Source organism: Coregonus lavaretus (assembly GCF_964263955.1).
Source record: "Coregonus lavaretus genome assembly, chromosome: 10".
In the NCBI taxonomy this organism is placed as follows: domain Eukaryota; kingdom Metazoa; phylum Chordata; class Actinopteri; order Salmoniformes; family Salmonidae; genus Coregonus; species Coregonus lavaretus.
The window spans coordinates 42,430,824-42,448,395 of record NC_139997.1 but is presented as its reverse complement, the minus strand read 5'-3'; positions in this window follow the sequence as shown (position 1 = coordinate 42,448,395).

The window sequence follows — 17,572 nt, the reverse complement described above, 5'->3', positions numbered from 1 at the left end:
CGGATGGCACTGTGATAGACTACATCCAATTTGCTGAGTAGAGTGTTGGAGGCTATTTTGTAAATGACATCGCCGAAGTCAAGGATCGGTAGGATAGTCAGTTTTACGAGGGCATGTTTGGCAGCATGAATGAAGGAGGCTTTGTTGCGAAATAGGAAGCCGATTCTAGATTTAACTTTGGATTGGAGATTCTTTATGTGAGTCTGGAAGGAGAGTTTACAGTCTAACCAGACACCTAGGTATTTGTAGTTGTCCACATACTCTAGGTCAGACCCGTCGAGAGTGGTGATTCTAGTCGGGTGGGCGGGTGCCAGCAGCGTTCGATTGAAAAGCTTGCATTTAGTTTTACTATTGTTTAAGAGCAGTTGGAGGCTACTGAAGGAGTGTTGTATGGCATTGAAGCTCGTTTGGAGGTTTGTTAACACAGTGTCCAATGAAGGGCCAGATGTATACAAAATGGTGTCGTCTGCGTAGAGGTGGATCTGAGAGTCACCAGCAGCAAGAGCGACATCATTGATATACACGGAGAAAAGTGTCGGCCCAAGAATTGAACCCTGTGGCACCCCCATAGAGACTGCCATAGGTCCAGACAACAGGCCCTCCGATTTGACACACTGAACTCTATCTGAGAAGTAGTTGGTGAACCAGTCATTTGAGAAACCAAGGCTATTTAGTCTGCCAATAAGAATGCGGTGGTTGACAGAGTCGAAAGCCTTGGCCAGGTCGATGAAGACGGCTGCACAGTACTGTCTATTATCAATCGCGGTTATAATATCGTTTAGGACCTTGAGCGTGGCTGAAGTGCACCCATGACCAGCTCGGAAACCGGATTGCATAGCGGAGAAGGTACGGTGGTATTCGAAATGGTCGGTGATCTGTTTGTTAACTTGGCTTTCAAATACTTTCGAAAGGCAGGGCAGGATGGATATAGGTCTGTAGCAGTTTGGATCTAGAGTGTCACCCCCTTTGAAGAGGGGGATGACCGCGGCAGCTTTCCAATCTCTGGGGATCTCAGACGTTATGAAAGAGAGGTTGAACAGACTAGTAATAGGGGTTGCGACAATTTCGGCGGCTAGTTTTAGAAAGAAAGGGTCCAGATTGTCTAGCCCAGCTGATTTGTAGGGGTCCAGATTTTGCAGCGCTTTCAAAACATCAGCTGTCTGAATTTGTGTGAAGGAGAAGCGGGGGGGGCATGGGCAAGTTGCAGCGGAGGGTGCAGAGTTGGTGGCCGGGGTACTGGTAGCCAGATGGAAAGCATGGCCAGCTGTAGCAAAATGCTTGTTGAAATTCTCGATTATTGTAGATTTATCGGTGGTGATAGTGTTTCCTAGCCTCAGTGCAGTGGGCAACTGGGAGGAAGTGCTCTTATTCTCCATGGACTTTACAGTGTCCCAAAACTTTTTGGAGTTAGTGCTACAGGATGCAAATTTCTGTTTGAAAAAGTTAGCCTTTGCTTTCCTGACTGCTTGTGTATATTGGTTCCTAACTTCCCTGAAAAGTTGCATGTCGCGGGGGCTATTTGATGCTAATGCAGTACGCCACAGGTTGTTTTTGTGCTGGTCAAGGGCAGTCAAGTCTGAGGAGAACCAGGGGCTATATCGGTTCTTAGTTCTGTATTTTTTGAATGGGGCATGTTTATTTAAGATTGAGAGGAAATTACTTTTAAGGAACAACCAGGCATCCTCTACTGACGGAATGAGATCTATATCCATCCAGGATACCTGGGCCAGGTCAATTAGGAAGGCCTGCTCGCTAAAGTGTTTTAGGGAGCGTTTGACAGTGATGAGGGGTGGTCGTTTGACCGCGGACCCGTTACGGACGCAGGCAATAAGGCAGTGATCGCTGAGATCCTGGTTGAAGACAGCTGAGGTGTATTTAGAGGGTATGTTAGTCAGGATGATATCTATGAGGGTACCCATGTTTACGGATTTAGGGTTGTACCTGGTAGGTTCGTTGATAATTTGCGTGAGGTTGAGGGCATCTAGTTTGGATTGTAGGATGGCCGGGGTATTAAGCATATCCCAATTTAGGTCACCAAGCAGTACGAACTCTGAGGATAAATGGGGGGCAATCAATTCACATATGGTGTCCAGGGCACAGCTGGGGGCTGAGGGGGGTCTGTAGCAAGCGGCAACAGTGAGAGACTTATTTCTGGAAAGGTGGATTTTTAGAAGTAGAAGCTCAAACTGTTTGGGCACAGACCTGGATAGTATGATAGAGCTCTGCAGGCTATCTCTACAGTAGATTGCAACTCCACCCCCTTTGGCAGTTCTATCTAGACGGAAAATGTTATAGTTGGGGATGGACATTTCAGAATTTTTGGTGGCCTTCCTGAGCCAGGATTCAGACACTGCTAGAACATCAGGGTTGGCGGAGTGTGCTAACGCAGTGAATAACTCAAACTTAGGAAGTAGACTTCTGATATTTACGTGCAAGAAACCAAGACTTTTGCGATTACAGAAGTCAGCAAATGATAGCGCCTGGGGAGTAGGAGTGATACTGAGGGCTGCAGGGCCTGGGTTAGCCTCTACATCACCAGAGGAACAGAGGAGGACTAGAATAAGGATACGGCTAAAGGCTTTAAGAACTGGTCTTCTAGTGCGTTGGGTACATAGAATAAAGGGGGCAGATTTCTGGGTGTTGTAGAAAAGATTCAGGGCATGATGTACAGACAAGGATATGGAAGGATATGAGTAAAGTGGAGGTAAACCTAAGCGTTGGGTAACAATGAAAGAGATAGCATCACTGGAGGCATCAATTGAGTCGGTCTCCGCGTGTATGGGGGGTGGGACAAAGGAGCTATCTAAGGCAGGTTTAGCTGGGCAAGGGGATCTACAGTGAAATAGTACAATTAGAAATAACCGAAACAACAATAAGCTAACCATGTTTGGGCTGAGGCTAAACATAAACAGGATGTAGTACCGTAAAAAGGAACAGTCCAGCAGACATCAGCTGTATAGCTGAGTTATCATAAGGTCCGGTGAACAGCAATAGGATAGTTCGGAGGCTGCTAAAGCACTAGCGAGTAAGAGGCCACGGCTAGCGTGTGCTAGCGGGCCGGGGCTAGCAGATGGAATCTTCGTGGTCGACGTCGTAACCACATCAGACGATTTCGTCGGCAGACCAGTCGTGTAGGATCGGCGGGGCTCCGTGTCAACACTAGGTGGTCCCGTCCGGTTGACAGAGAGGTAGATAGCCGGGAGATGGGCCTAGCTCAGGATGATTAGCCAGACCACAGCGTCCATTTTGTTGCAGCTAGCTGGTAGCGATGAATCCGGAGTTAAAGGTCCAGTGATTCAGTGATTCCGGCAGAAAAACTGATATGTTCTGGGTCGATAACGCGCTGTGCAGACTGGCCGAATATCCGGTGATTAATGTCCAGTGATTAAATTAATCCCGCAGAAAAAAAATCCAATGTTCTGGGTGAAATACCGCTAACTGTGGCTAATAGCAAGTAGCTAGTTAGCTGGCTAGCTAGTTTCAACTGGAGATTCTAGATAAAAGGTAAGTCAATAATAGAATCCGTTCCACATTGAGTGAGGCGGGTTGCAGGAAAGTATATTTTGTAGAAGGATGAAAAGTCTGATAGGGAAATATGTACGAAAAATACAAAAAAACAGGGTATTTACAGGCTATTTACAGACACACGACAAAAACAGAACTGCACTACTACGCCATCTTGGAAGAGAAGCAAATCAATTTATAACATTTTTGACATGCGTTTTTTTGGATTTTTTTGTTGTTATTCTGTCTCTCACTGTTCAAATAAACCTACCATTAAAATTATAGACTGTTCATTTCTTTGTCAGTGGGCAAACGTACAAAATCAGCAGGGGATCAAATACTTTTTTCCCTCACTGTAAACAGAGTAGCAGCAGCTTGTATGTGAGTGGGTCTGCGTGTGTGTAGAGTCAGTATAAATGTATGTGAATATTATGTGTGCGTGAGCAGATGATGGCGTGTGAGTGTAGGGCCATGCATAGAGACAGGGCAAAAATAAAAGGTCAATAAGATACAATTTTAACTCAGATAGTCCGTGTAGCTACAGTTGAAGTCGGAAGTTTACATGCACCTTAGCCAAATATATTTACACTCAGTTTTTCACAATTCCTGACATTTAATCCTAGTAAAAATTCCCTGTATTAGGTCAGTTAGGATCACCACTTTATTTTAAGAATGTGAAATGTCAGAATAATAGTAGAGAGAATGAATTATTTCAACTTTTATGTCTTTCATCACATTCCCAGTAGGTCAGAAGTTTACATACACTCAATTAGTATTTGGTAGCATTGCCTTTAAATTGTTTAACTTGGGTCAAACATTTCGGGTAGCCTTCCACAAGCATCCCACAATTAGTTGGGTGAATTTTGGCCCATTCCTCCTGACAGAGCTGATGTAACTGAGTAAGGTTTGTAGGCCTCCTTGCTCGCACACGCCTTTTTAGTTCTGCCTACAGATTTTCTATAGGATTGAGGTCAGGGCTTTGTGATGGTCACTTCAATACCTTGACTTTGTTGTCCTTAAGCCATTTTGCCACAACTTTGGAAGCATGCTTTGGGGTCATTGTCTATTTGGAAGAGTAATTTGTGACCAAGCTTTAACTTCCTGACTGATGTCTTGAGATGTTGCTTCAATATATCCACATAATTTTCCTTCCTCATGATGTCATCTATTTTGTGAAGTGCACCAGTCCCTCCTGCAGCAAAGAACACCCACAGCATGATGCTGCCACCCCTGTGCTTCACGGTTGGGATGGTGTTCTTCAGCTTGCAAGCAGCCCCCTTTTTCCTCCAAACATAACGATGGTCATTATGGCCAAACAGTTCTATTTTTGTTTCATCAGACCAGAGGACATTTCTCCAAAAAGTACAATCTTTGTCCCCATGTGCAGTTGCAAACTGTAGTCTGGCTTTTTTATGCCGGTTATGGAGCAGTGGCTTCTTCCTTGCTGAGCAGCCTTTCAGATTATGTCGATATAGGACTCGTTTTACGGTGGATATAGATACCTTTCTACCTGATTCCTCCAGCATCTTCACAAGGTCCTTTGCTGTTGTTCTGGGATTGATTTGCACTTTCGCACCAAAGTACGTTCATCTCTAGGAGACAGAACGTGTCTCCTTCCTGAGCGGTATGACGGCTGCGTGGTCCAATGGTGTTTATACTTGCGTACTATTGTTTGTACAGATGAACGTGGTACCTTCAGGTGTTTGGAAATTGCTCCCAAGGATGAACCAGACTTGTGGAGGTTTACAAAAATAATTCTGAGGTCTTTGCTGATTTCTTTTGATTTTCCCATGATGTCAAGCAAAGAGACACTGAGTTTGAAGGTAGGCCTTGAAATACGTCCAGAGGTACACCTCCAATTGACTCAAATGATGTCAATTAGCCTATCAGAAGCTTCTAAAGCCATGACATCATTTTCTGGAATTTTCCAAGCTGTTTAAAGGCACAGTCAACTTAGTGTATGTAAACTTCTGATCCACTGGAATTGTGATACAGTGAATTATAAGTGAAATAATCTGTCTGTAAACAATTGTTGGAAAAATTAATTGTGTCATGCACAAAGTAGATGTCCTAACCGACTTGCCAAAACTATAGTTTGTTAACAAGACATTTGTGGAGTGGTTGAAAAACAAGTTTTAATGACTCCAACCTAAGTGTATGTAAACCTCCGACTTCAACTGTATATTGTTAGCTATTTATCAGTCTTATTGCTTGGGGATAGAAGCTGATCAAGACCCTGTTGGTGTCAGTCTTGATGCACCGGTACCGCTTGCCGTGCAGAAGCAGAAAGAATAGTCTATGGCTTGGGTGGTTGGAGTCTTTAACGATTTTCCGGGCCTTCCTTCCACACCACCTGATATACAGTGGGGGAAAAAAGTATTTAGTCAGCCACCAATTGTGCAAGTTCTCCCACTTAAAAAGATGAGAGAGGCCTGTAATTTTCATCATATGTACACGTCAACTATGACAGCCAAATTGAGAAAAGGGATATAAAAAATAGGATTTTTAATGAATTTATTTGCAAATGATGGTGGAAAATAAGTATTTGGTCACCTACAAACAAGCAAGATTTCTGGCTCTCACAGACCTGTAACTTCTTCTTTAAGAGGCTCCTCTGTCCTCCACTCGTTACCTGTATTAATGGCACCTGTTTGAACTTGTTATCAGCATAAATGACACCTGTCCACAACCTCAAACAGTCACACTCCAAACTCCACTATGGCCAAGACCAAAGAGCTGTCAAAGGACACCAGAAACAAAATTGTAGACATGCACCAGGCTGGGAAGACTGAATCTGCAATAGGTAAGCAGCTTGGTTTGAAGAAATCAACTGTGGGAGCAATTATTAGGAAATGGAAGACATACAAGACCACTGATAATCTCCCTCGATCTGGGGCTCCACGCAAGATCTCACCCCGTGGGGTCAAAATTATCACAAGAACGGTGAGCAAAAATCCCAGAACCACACGGGGGGACCTAGTGAATGACCTGCAGAGAGCTGGGACCAAAGTAACAAAGCCTACCATCAGTTACACACTACGCCGCCAGGGACTCAAATCCTGCAGTGCCAGACGTGTCCCCCTGCTTAAGCCAGTACATGTCCAGGCCCGTCTGAAGTTTGCTAGAGTGCATTTGGATGATCCAGAAGAGGATTGGGAGAATGTCATATGGTCAGATGAAACCAAAATAGAACTTTTTGGTAAAAACTCAACTCGTCGTGTTTGGAGGACAAAGAATGCTGAGTTCCATCCGAAGAACACCATACCTACTGTGAAGCATGGGGGTGGAAACATCATGCTTTGGGGCTGTCTTTTCTGCAAAGGGACCAGGACGACTGATCCGTGTAAAGGAAAGAATGAATGGGGCCATGTATCGGGAGATTTTGAGTGAAAACCTCCTTCCATCAGCAAGGGCATTGAAGATGAAACGTGGCTGGGTCTTTCAGCATGACAATGATCCCAAACACACCGTCCGGGCAACGAAGGAGTGGCTTCGTAAGAATCATTTCAAGGTCCTGGAGTGGCCTAGCCAGTCTCCAAATCTCAACCCCATAGAAAATCTTTGGAGGGAGTTGAAAGTCCGTGTTGCCCAGCGACAGCCCCAAAACATCACTGCTCTAGAGGAGATCTGCATGGAGGAATGGGCCAAAATACCAGCAACAGTGTGTGAAAACCTTGTGAAGACTTACAGAAAAAGTTTGACCTGTGTCATTGCCAACAAAGGGTATATAACAAAGTATTGAGAAACTTTTGTTATTGACCAAATACTTATTTTCCACCATAATTTGCAAATAAATTCATTAAAAATCCTACAATGTGATTTTCTGGAAAAAAAAATCTCATTTTGTCTGTCATAGTTGACGTGTACCTATGATGAAAATTACAGGCCTCTCTCATCTTTTTAAGTGGGAGAACTTGCACAATTGGTGGCTGACTAAATACTTTTTTCCCCCACTGTAGATGTCCTGGATGGCAGGGAGCTCGGCCCCAGTGATGTACTGGGCTGTCTGCGTGCGATCGAGGGCGGTGCTATTGCCATACCAGGCAGTGATAAAGCCAGTCAATATGCTCTCAATGGTACAGCTGTAGAACCTTTTGAGGATTTGAGGGCCCATGCCAAACTTTTTCAACCTCCTGAGCGGGAAGAGGCACTATCGTGCCTTCTTCACGACTGTGTATGTGTGTTTAGACCATTTTAAGTCTTTAGTGATTTGGACATCGAGGAACTTGAAGCTCTCGACCTGCTCCACTGCAGCCCCGTCGATGTGGATGGGGGCGTGCTCGCCCTCCTCGTTTCCTGTAGTCCACGATCAGCTCCATCGTCTTACTGACGTTGAGGGAGAGGTTGTTGCTCTGGCACCACACTGCCAGGTCACTGACATCCTCACTGTAGGTTGACTCATCGTCGCCGGTGGTCAGGCCTACCACCGTCGTCTCTTCAGAAAACTTGATGATGATGTTGGAGTCGTGCGTGGCCACGCAGTCGTGGGTGAACAGGGAGTACAGGAGGGGACTAAGCACACACCCCTGTGGGGCCCCAGTGATGAGAGTCAGCGTGGCAGAGGTGATGTTGCCTACCCTCACCACCTGGGGTTGGCCGGTCTGGAAGTACAGGATCCAGTTGCAGAGGGAGGTGTTCAGACCCAGAGTCCTAAGCTTGGTGACGAGCTTGAAGGGGACAATGGTGTTGAACGCTATGCTGTAGTCAATGAACAGCATTATCACATAGGTATTCCTCTTATCTAGGTGGGTGAGGGCAGTGTGGAGAGCAATTGAGATTGTGTCATCTATGGATCTGTTGGGGGGTTATGCAAATTGGAGTGGGTCTAGGGTGTCTGGGATGGTGGAGTTAATGTGTTCCATAACCAGCCTCTCAAAGCACTTCATGATTACAGAAGTGAGTGCTACAGGGTGGTAGTCATTGTAGCATTAATCCTTCGATTTCTTGGGGAGAGGAATGATGGTGGTCATCTTCAAACATGTGGGGATTACAGACTGGGACAAGGAGATGTATGCTTGCTTGTGGGTAGAATAACAGTGGTCTAAGACTTTATCACCCCTAGTGGCATTTGAGACGTGTTGATGGAAGTTGGACATCACGTGTCTTAGTAATGCGGAATTAAAATAGCTGGCAACCAGAAAAGCAGTCTCTGGATGTAGGTTTTCTTGCTTGTTTATAACTTTGTACAGTTATTTAAGTGCCAGCTTGTTATTTTTCTTGTCCTGCGGTGGGCTTTCTCTGTAATTCCCAAACCCTGGTCGAGTCTGCTTCGCGAAGTGTTCCAGGAAGTATCGCAATGTTGAGCCTCTGGGTCAATGCAAGAACATGGATTGACATGGTGAAGGTGACTGAATTACCCCGTAGGTCAGTCTGACTGTTTTCAGAGATGCCTGAGATGTCTTACTCAGCCCTGCCGGAAGTCAGTGACATGTTCCTCTTCCCCTGTCTCTGTCTGACTCTGTCCTCTAACTTCAGCAGTTGAGGGGATTGATAGCCTCTGTGGAAGGAGCTTAAAGCAGGTGGTAAGGTGCTCACTGGAAGAGGGTCTTTGCCAGAGCAGCCGGCCGATGGGTGTCCATTCCTTAACAGGATGACATCTTGTCCGAGGGTGATGACCTAGAGAGTTTGGTTTGTCTAACACACAACATAAAGTGGTGTGTGAGATCCCTCCATTCTACAGGCTTATTGAAAGAGCTTGGTGCTTGTAACACCAGGGTAGTGGGTTCGATTCCCGGGACCATCCATATGTGTCTACTAAATGGCATATATTATCTATACACTGAGTGTACAAAACATTAGGAACATCTTTCCATGACATAGACCAGGGGTATTCAACTCTTACCACACGAGGTCCGGAGCCTACTGGTTTTCTGTTCTACCTGATAAATAATTGCACCCACCTGGTGTCCCAGGTCTAAATCAGTCCCTGATTAGACAATGAGAAAAGGGAGTAGAACTGGCTTCGAGGTCCAGAGTTGAGTTTGAGGGACATCGACTGACCAGGTGAATCCAGGTGAAAGCTATGATCCCTTATTGATGTCGTGTTAAATCCACTTCAATCAGTATAGATGAAGGGGAGGAGACAGGTTAAATAAGGATTTTTAAGCCTTGAGGCAATTGAGACATGTATTGTGTATGTGTGCCCTTCAGAGGGTGAATGTGCAAGAAAAAATATTTAAGTGCATTTGAACGGGGTATGGTAGTAGGTGCCAGGCGCACCGGTTTGAGTGTGTCAAGAACTGCAACGCTGCTGGGTTTTTCATCCTCAACAGTTTCCCATGTGTATCAAGAATGGTCCCCACTCAAAGGCCATCCAGTCAACTTGACACAACTGTGGGAAGCATTCGAGTTAACATGGGCCAGCATCCCTGTGGAACGCTTTCGACACCTTGTAGCCCATGCCCCAACGAATTTAGGCTGTTCTGAGGTGAAAAGGGGGTGCAACTCAATATTAGGAAGGCGTTCCTAATGTTTTGTACACTCAGTGTATGTTAAAGAGCTCTGTTTTTCATGACTAACTATCATATTTACATTGGAGTAGGTTCATTTTAAACAGCACCAATGGGATAACATGCAGTGTTTAGTAGATTAAGCAATCAGGGGAGCTACTTGCACTGCTCCCTCTTTAATTGCCTCTCCAGAGTGTTAACAAAGGATCTAGACCCTTGTTATCCCACCCGCCGAAACAGACAGAGCCTCAGCCCAGTGGAGTGAGTGGTGCAGAGAAGGTGATGGTGCAGAGAAGATAAGCCTCACTTCCAGGGAAAACTGTAATGTAGTCCTTAAATCAGATTTCCGTCTCTGCAAGGCAGCATAATGATGCTAATTAATTTTCAATTATCAGTGCTAAACCCAACACAAATCTTTTTTAAACAGCTTGGAGACAGAGGCTAGACTAGACCCGGTCACACACACTAAATCCCACTACCATCAGAAGATTGTGCACCTATGTCACAGAGTGTGTCAGTACTGAGATGGAATGCTCTTGTTGTGTATAATGTATAATTCAATGTCCTGTGTCCAACCTCTGTTAACATGGACTAATAAGCACATGCAGGATACACACACAAACGCACACACACAAACACACACACACAAACACACACACACACGTTCAAATAATGAAAGGCAATTGTTGAGTAGAAATGTTTTTTTCAGGCATTTGAAATGCAAAAGTAAATAGTGTGTCATATATTACGAGGCCACTAAGCCACATGCAGTAATTATTAATCAAATGACCAAGTTGTTTTCCTTATGGTTTTATGATTGAGTAAAATTACTCCACATGCTGAGCCTCACTGAAGCGTAGCTCTCCTCATTGATTTGTTAGGTGCAGGCTGTGGATTTTGGAAATGTTCACTAATCACCTGATCTTATCTTGCAAGAAAACATTTCTGAATTCAAACCAAAAATATTTTGATACAGTAATGAAGAAAGTAATACATGTGTAATTCCTACTGAACTGAACCGACTGAACTCTAACTAAAGGTTGAATAACTTCTTCAGACTTCTCAGCTATGACGACTTCCTCTCTGTACACTACTAGGGGTCGTTTTAGGCTGGCCATTTAGAATCATGGGTCTAATGGGGGCCAGTTAGGGACATATAGTGCCGGGGGGGAAAGAGAGTGGAGAGAGGGAAAATTAGAAGGAGCTGTGTGAGTGGTGATGGACTGATGTGATTGGCTTTATGGATCCTGCCACTCACACCTGAGAGAGATCAGATAAGGAGGAAGGAGTATTTTCTTTCTTTTAGAAAAATATTATAATCAGAGTTCGTAATAGTTTGATTAGAGCACATTATTTCCAATTCAATTTGAATGACAAAATCAATCAATTTCTCAACTGGAATTAGTTATCCAATATTCTCTGCCACTAACATTTAGTAATATTACTGCTGGATAATCACAAATCGTATTGACTCTGATCTCTGATGTCAAGTGGCGATTTTAACATGAAAATATTGGTGGGGAAAACGCAATCAACAAATGTCATATGCATCAAAACCAGTACACTACTACACAGTACTGGATACACATTGAATGCACTAATAACCAATTCCAGAATTTAGTTTTGAGCCACACACACAAACGTTATAACATTTGGGTTATGATCAGTTTATGGCTACTTCCCATATCTTTTGCTCTTATTATACGGAAGATCACGGTAGTCGATCATACTTTTATATAATAAACTAGCTAGTAATCGGTCTGCAATATTGCCACACTGCGTACGTCTGCCTGCTTGTTACAAACGGGTCCTGTTAACAGTATGCAATGTTTATAACGCAATCCCTCACTTCATCTATTGCACAATTACAGTTACATAAAATATATTTATAACTAACCCTTCCTTTACATGTGGTTCCATGGGTATTACAGTCTGCCATCAAACATCAACAATAACACATGTAGCCTATAGGATATTATAGCTAGCCTACCTCAAAACAGATGTTAGCCACTGCTCCATGATCCACCACCAACCACACGTGTATCTTCTTTTCCAGCTTGCTTTATTTTAATGGTTGGCCATATTTTTTAGTTTTGGTGGCTAATGAGCACCGAGATGTTTTATTATTTCCTTCATAATGATAAGTTTAGAAGATTATTTGCTACGATATAGCTAAGCTAGTTGACATGTTTTAGCTAGCTAAGCTACCTAGCTTGTAGACGTGCTAACAGTGCATGTTAAACAACTAGCTAGCTATGCAGTCCAATCAAAGTTACCGGGCATAGGCATTGATTTACTGTATCTGTGGCCAATGACAATGAGCCTTCTTGGGCGGGCACTTCTACTGTAAATCAATGGCTGGCAAGCTCCCCCAGCAGGTGCTGCAGTGACGTAGTGTTCCCATGAGTGACAGCACCCTGAGCCAATCACATGCAACCAGAGGAGATCAATGACCTCTATGCTCTGTAATTTCTCTGTCTGCCCCTCCACCACAGAAAGCACTGAGCAAGGCTGAAACAGTTGCATTTTGGAGCTGCCTTACTCAATGAAAATGTACTAAAACAACAATACAATGGGAATGTCACGCCCTGGCTCTGGGAACTCTAGTATGTTGAGCCAGGGTGTGAGTTTTCATTTGTTTATGTTCTAGTTGTTGTATATCTATGTTGGCCAGGGTGGCTCCCAATCAGAGACGGCTGTAGCTCGTTGTCTCTGATTGGGAGTCATACTTAGGTAGCCGTTAGGCATTCATTATTTGTGGTTTCTTGTTCCGTGTTGGTTTGTTTATGTAACCAGGGACGTCACGTTTCGTTTTGTTGTTTTGATCATTCTAATAAATAAAATGTTCGCATTCAACGCTGCGCCTTGGTCCTCCTCTATGAATGACGATCGTGACAGAAGAAACCACCAAGATGTGACCAAGCAGCGTGTCCAGGAGCCATCGCCAGGGAGATCCCTAACAGATCTCCTTCGCCTCCTCGACTGGGTCAAGCCGAGTGAGGAAGAGAAGGGCTTGACATTGTGGCAGAAGGGCGAAAGGCTGGCGAGGGACATGGAGACCTGGTCCACGGGTAGGGGAGACGCCCAGAACATTTTTAGGGGGGGGCTAACGCCGTGGACGACGGGCCAGCAGGAGACCGCGGCAGAGCGGCCCAGTGGATTGGCAGAGGAGGCCGCCAGGTTACGGGGGCCACTGGTCGAAGAGGGGGTGGAAGATGTAGAGGCACGGCGAGAGGTACTGGCGTGTGTTGCCAGTCCGGTCCGGCCTGTTCCTGATCCCCACGTAGGGCCAGTGGTGTGTGTTCCCAGTACGGTCCGGCCTGTTCCTGCCACTCGCACCAAGTCTACGGTGCGCATCGCCAGCTCGGCCAGGCCCATTCCTGCTCCCCGCACCAAGTCAGTGGTGCGTTTCGTCAGCCCTGTCCGGCCCGTTCCTGCTCTCCGCACCAAGTCTGTGGTGCGCGTCGCCAGCCCAGTCCGGCCCATTCCTGCTCCCCGCACCAAGTCTGTGGTGCGTTTCGTCAGCCCTGTCTGGCCCGTTCCTGCTCTCCGCACCAAGTATGTGGTGCGCGTCGCCAGCCCAGTCCGGCCCATTCCTGCTCCCCGCACCAAGTCAGTGGTGCGTTTCGTCAGCCCTGTCCGGCCCGTTCCTGCTCCCCGCACCAAGTCAGTGGTGCGCGTCGTCAGCCCGGCACGGCCCGTTCCTGCTCCCCGCACCAAGTCAGTGGTGCGCTTCGTCAGCCCGGTCCGGCCCGCTCCTGCTCCCCGCACCAAGTCAGTGGTGCGTTTCGTCAGCCCGGCTCGGCCCGCTCCTGCTCCCCACACCAAGCCAGTGGTGTGCGTCGTCAGTCCGGCACGGCCCGTGCCTGTTCCACCGGTGGCGGGTCCGGCACCGGTCAGGTGCTGCGTCACGCCGGAGCTAGAGCAATCCGCTCCACCAGTGTTCAGTTCAGCTCTGGTCAGCAGGGCCAGACCGGACCAGGGGTACTTTGGGGGGTTAGAGAAGGAGTGGGGGTCATGTCCGGAGCCGGATCCGCCGCCGAGGCGGAGTGCCCACCCGGTCCCTCCCCTGTTGTATTTGGTTGGCGCGGTCGGAGTCCGTGCCTTTAGGGGGGGGTACTGTCACGCCCTGGCTCTGGGGACTCTAGTATGTTGAGCCAGGGTGTGAGTTTTCATTTGTTTATGTTCTAGTTGTTGTATATCTATGTTGGCCAGGGTGGCTCCCAATCAGAGACGGCTGTAGCTCGTTGTCTCTGATTGGGAGTCATACTTAGGTAGCCGTTAGGCATTCATTATTTGTGGTTTCTTGTTCCGTGTTGGTTTGTTTATGTAACCAGGGACGTCACGTTTCGTTTTGTTGTTTTGATCGTGTGATCATTCTAATAAATAAAATGTTCGCATTCAACGCTGCGCCTTGGTCCTCCTCTATGAATGACGATCGTGACAGGGAACGCAACCACATATGCTTTATTAGATTAAACAATTTTTTAAATAAAATGTAGTTGTTTGCTAACTGATATGATACAGTATATTATTGTGACATTAAATAACAGAATTGCATGCAAATCTCCTGCATATTGGTGGGGATTGCCACTGCTGATGTCTACATTTTCAGTGACATTGATGATTATAAAGCCAAGCATATTTCCAGTTGGCATTGCATCTCGCACGCACACTCACAGCCTTCAGAATCAAAATAGCCTGTAGCTCAGTTGGTAGAGCATGGCGCTTGCAACGCCAGGGTTGTGGGTTCGTTTCCCAAAGGGGGCCAGTATGAAAAATGTATGCACTCACTAACTGTAATTTGCTCTGGATAAGAGTGTCTGCTAAATGACTAAAATGTAATGTAAATGTAATAATCATAACCCTCTCAGTGAGATACATCCACACTGTACATCCACATGGCACTTCTAACTCTACAATGTAGCACTCAGTAAATCGTACGTTTCTGTAGCCAAGCCTTCATTGTGGAATTCTGAACTTGCTTCACATTAAAACAATTTTATGAAAACCTATTTTGTTAGTAGCCTGTAACGTAGGCCAGTGATGAAGTGTTGTTAATTTCCTTCATGTTTGAATTCGCTGCTGCTGCTCATATTCCTCCACTGAGACCAGCTGTGATTGTGTGAGTGAGTGGCTGGTTAGTATGGCCTGCCTGTCGTAACACTGGTATCCATCTCTGGTGCAGTCTACCATGGCTGGGTGCGCTTGGCTACTAGGCTCAGCCCTTGTTTCCTACAGGGGTTGTTCATTTTCCTGCCCTCGCTAGCTAGCTAGAGTAATCATACCCTTATTCCACCCATTTCTGCGCATGAGCGATACATCACACTAACAGGAGTTCTCAGCAGAGAGAGATGTTTTTCTAAGCAAGGGAATAGCAGGCCCTTTCCACACAGTGATTTTCAACCACCTAGCCGGAACGAGCATGGGGAGGTGGGGACTGTCATGTGGTGGTGTTCAGTACTGGTGCTCAGTAACCTTACAACTGACTTCCTGATTACATCGGAAGATGGACCTCAACTAGACCTGATGTGCATGGCTTAGATACACAGCATTACTGTTTACTGATATCATCACATATCTATGTTGCCATATTAGAAAAACTTTGAGGACTTGCCATGACAGAGACACAAGGCTGTAATAATATCTCCTCGGTCACATGGTGTGCAACCAGGGAGAGACACAGGGAGTCACTGGGAGAGAGAGGCACCATGACCATGATCTTAGTGCTTTAAAAGGAACATTGGTCTGAAGTGATGCTGAAAGGTTCCCTCCTCCATGTTCCTCTCATTCTAACAAAGTATTTAGATACTTTTCACTGACATATTTGTCTACCACTTCGCCCCTCAGGGGGTCTGCTTGTGGTTGCAGAGTGCACTCTAGTACTGAGAAACACAACACAGAGCTTCTAAAATAAGAATGTGAGGTGACCTTAGCACAGGCTTGGCGTGTACAAAGCTGTGAAAATCAACTCGAGAGTGTAAAAGCGGGATGCAATTATGATTTTTTTTACCCCCTTAGCACTAACCCATTCATTCCAGGGTCGCTCTCCTTTGGCGAGCTAAGAGCTTGAGCGTAATGCACAGCGACAGTGCTGTGACGATGAAAAATAATTCCTGTATGCAAGGCAGCCACTTCCCTCCCCATCCCACACCCCTCTCTGACACATCAGCCCTGCATGTCATTGTATCATTAATCCCCACTTCCCCTCTGCCACTGAGCTCACTAGCATGGGCAAAGTGACGCCTGTAGAAGGATGGAGATGGAGATTGAGTGAGAGCAGTAACCCACAGCGATCAGCTCTTCTGTGGATGACTTTAGACAGTGCACTTAATAGCATGCTTCAAGCAGATTGTAGGCTTTCAATGTCAGAGAAAAGGGAACAGAGTGTTTGTGCCTGCTAGGGTGTGTGTGTGTGTGTCTGTGTGTGTGCGTGTGTGTGTGTGTCTGTGCATGTGCCTTCTTTACAGTGCATTCATTCATTGTAGGTTTGTTTTGTTTAATGTTTCTGCTCTTACAATGTTCCCACACACAAAAACCAGCCATATGCACCATGTTACACCCAAGACTGCATGTAGGCTCTCTGCCGATACAAACCAACTCACAGCCCATTTCTCTGTGTTTACTATGAAGCATTTCAGGGTATACAACACAAAACTGTGCAACATTAATGACTGGAAGAGATAAAGGGAAGAAATTGATATGGGTATAGTTCATTATCAGGTGCTATGTGAGGGTTGATGAGAAGCTGATCAGGATTCCTATTGGTCCTGAGGGGCTGAGCTGGGTAGCAGTAGGGTTTTCATTAAAGGTAATTGAAAGCAGTTCCGGTGCTGGGGTTTGGAGTTCCGCCACCTCCAGGTGCAGTGCTGTCTGAAAGCGTGTTTTAATGACAACGATACGTTAAGCCACCAGACTTATTAATGCCCCCTACTCTGGAAGAGCTGTATCATTTCTCCCTGTTTGTTTTTCCCAGTGCCCTGGCAGCTGGGTGATGCCTCTGTGCTCCTTATGCAACATATTTTTCAGTGCGGACCCATCACACCTTTTATTTGTCTGAATTCATGTGTTTTACGCACCAGCCAAGCTTCTGGGAGAGCGCCATGGTCCCCTTTTGATTGGATCCCTGACACAGACTGCCCATTACCTCTGTCAAGGTGGGGCAACCGCTGATGCCGCCTATCACAACAGAGAGGGAGGGATCAGGAATAATAATTGTCAAGGTTATTTAACACAGGTGGCAGACTCTTACTTTTAGTTCTAATACCCCCTCTACTGGCTCTACAGCTCATGCTTTAAAACAGCTTTGGGTTTATAATACTATAGGCTACAGCACTATGGCTGCGCAGTAAGATTAACCAGAATGCATGTAACTGTTTTAGGAACACTGCCTGTCTGCAGTCTTTTCATAGTATAGTCCTATTGTTTAGTGTGCTGTAAATGTTTTATTCTGGAGCCAACTTTTCTCTGGTTATCTTAAAATAGGACGACAAAGAACTTGGTTGTAATTCTATCGAGCAGACGAGCAAAATATATGTTGGCAGGACCTTGCGTAATATAGAGGTGTGTGTGTGTGTGTGTGTGTGTGTGTGTCTGTGTGTGTGTGTGTGTGTGTGTGT